This window comes from Littorina saxatilis, linkage group LG13, assembly GCF_037325665.1.
Source record: "Littorina saxatilis isolate snail1 linkage group LG13, US_GU_Lsax_2.0, whole genome shotgun sequence".
NCBI classification, from domain to species: domain Eukaryota; kingdom Metazoa; phylum Mollusca; class Gastropoda; order Littorinimorpha; family Littorinidae; genus Littorina; species Littorina saxatilis.
The window spans coordinates 12,768,474-12,771,413 of record NC_090257.1 but is presented as its reverse complement, the minus strand read 5'-3'; positions in this window follow the sequence as shown (position 1 = coordinate 12,771,413).

Here is a 2,940-nt window from a genome sequence, read left to right as displayed (position 1 = left end):
AAAAAACATGTAGTGAACATCAAGGATTGCCAAGAAACAGTGGAGAACATTCACAAAACTCCAGATGCAATTATGTTTCATGTCGGGGTGAATGACATCAAGAAAGAAAAAGGTCAGAGAGCGGCAAAAATGATGACCAAATGTGTGGAGGCAGCCAAACAGCGATTCAAAGAAGCCAAAGTTGTCGTGAGTAAGATCATTCCAACTAACGTAATGGATCTGAACACTCAACGAGAGGTATTCAATGCTGTGTGCGCAGCAGACATGGCGGAGACAGGAATTTCCTTTGTCTCACATGAAAACGTATATTCGCTGTCGAACAGAGACGGAATACATCCAACGATGAAAGGCGCGGCAGTCCTGGCAAGAAACATTGGCCAACACCTTGACCATATTTTGTGGGAAAGGCAGGGAAACCATCACTCAGAACACCAAGCTGCCAGACCAATCCAACAACATACGGGTCATTATCATCGCCAATTTCATCACCAGTCTCGCCCACCACCATTTGAACGACGACACCAGCAAACGGGAAGACAGAGAACATGGGAAAGCAATGGAAGATGGAGTGGACATCATCATAGTCCACCAAAGAGAGATTCAGCCTTCATGCATCCTCACATGATGAGACCATGGAACTGGAGTCCACAACCACGACCACGCGATAGATATTTCTTTTAATAATATCGTGATAGATATTTTGTTCGTTAATAACGTATTCGATTCTTTCAAAAATGTTAGTGTTACGACGAAGGTAACTTTTCATACAAACCATACATGTTTGATAGTAGTACATTCAGTATTAATGTTTTGTCGTGGAACCTAAAAGGGTATAAAGAAACAATAGACGGACAAACAACCAACAAATTGCAGGATGATAACGTTATAAAATCTTTATGTGGATATGACATTATTATGCTGGAGGAGATGCACCTGGACGAGGACCATGCCGAAGAAGTATTTCTATCAGGATTTGTAAAACGTCACTTTTATAGAAAGAAAAGAACAAATGCAACCAGTGCTTCTGGGGGTATTAGTTTATTCATAAGAGAAAACATATCTTCAAACTTCCAAATCCTACAAAAAAGCAACAGTGACATTATTTGGCTGAAAGTTCAAAAGGATAACAAAGAACACGACATTTATTTAGGGTGTGTATATATTCCGCCCGAATCGTCATCCTTTGGAAAAGATTTTACTGAGGAATTGTGGGACAAGTTAGAGAATGACTTAGATGAATTAATACCCAAAGGTAACGTGATCTTATGCGGAGACTTCAATGCAAGAACGGGTGAACTGATCGATTATCTAAAGTTAGATAGCGAAAGTCTTAGGTATTCTTTGCCATCAACTTATTGCTTTGACTATCTACATGAAAGACATTCTTCAGATAAGGTCATACAAAAACAAGGTAGAAGGTTGATAGATTTGTGCCATAATAATAACATGTATATACTTAATGGAAGGTCCTTGGGAGACTTAAGTGGGCGATACACATGTTATACACCCCAGGGTTGTAGTGTAGTAGACTATTTTCTTTGTTCTCAGGAACTAATCAAGGATGTAATACATATGAAAGTAAAAGATTTAACTGTATATTCAGATCATTGTCCTTTAGAACTAAGAATTCGAATTCCGTTCAAAAACAAAAATGCCAATGTTAAACCTAACATCAATTGTAAACATAATAAATGTTCAATTAATAACCAAGGAAAAGCAGAAGATATAATATATCAGTGGGACAGCAATTCACAAGTTAAATTCAAACAGGAGTTAGACACACGAGACATGAAACATTTACTTCAGAACATAAACGACGAAATTGAAACAATGCATACATGTGAAGAGAAATATTACTCAGACGAGTGTGTTAACAATTTAACAGACAAAATAACAGCAATGCTAAACACGGCTGCAAAAAAATGCTTGAACAAGAAAATCAAGAACCGCAATTTTACGAAAAAGAATAGAAAACATAAAAAATGGTTCGATAGTGACTGTTTTTTACAAAGGAGAGAATTAAAATCATTATTAAATGCTCTAAATAGATACCCTTATGATGTAAATTTATGTCAGAAATACTACTCAAAAAGAAAAAAATACAAAGCAATATTAAAGAAAAAGAAAAGGATTTTTAAAGGTAATTTAGTAAAGAAATTGAATGACGAATTTAATAACGATCCAAGTGCTATGTGGAAAACTCTAAAAGATTTAAAGACGATGGGTGAAGTCAATACAACTAAAAAATGTGCAATCAATCCAATGAAATGGATTGATCATTTAGAGAAATTGATAGGAACAGAAACTAAAGTTTCTGATGAAAGAAAATACATAGTAAATGAGGAATTAAAGAAGATGCATACACATTGTTATACACCTATTTTAGATGACCCCATAACAGAGAAAGAATTAAAAAAAGAATGTAAAACGTTGAAAAATAAGAAGTCATCCGGAAAAGATAGAATAACCAATGAAATTATAAAAGCAAGTTTAGATCATATGACTAAAATATTAGTTAATCTATTCAACATTATTCTTACAAGTGGTAACTATCCTACAGAATGGAAGACTGGAATAAGTGTACCATTGCATAAAAAAGGAGATCCAATGAATCCGAGTAACTATAGAGGAATCACTCTTAGTAGTAATTTGGGAAAATTGTTTTGTAAAATCATAAATTCAAGAATCAACAACTTTTTAGAAAAAAAGAATATTTTGATAAAAGAACAAGCTGGGTTTCGAAAAGGATACCGAACGATGGATCAAATATTCATTATGAAGAAAATTGTAGACGATATTATCAATACTAAAAATGGTAGATTATATGGATGTTTCGTAGATTTTCAAAAAGCTTTTGATAACGTTTGGCATGATGCACTTTTACTTAAGATATACAAAACTGGCATAAGAGGTAAATGCTACAATATAATCAAAAACATG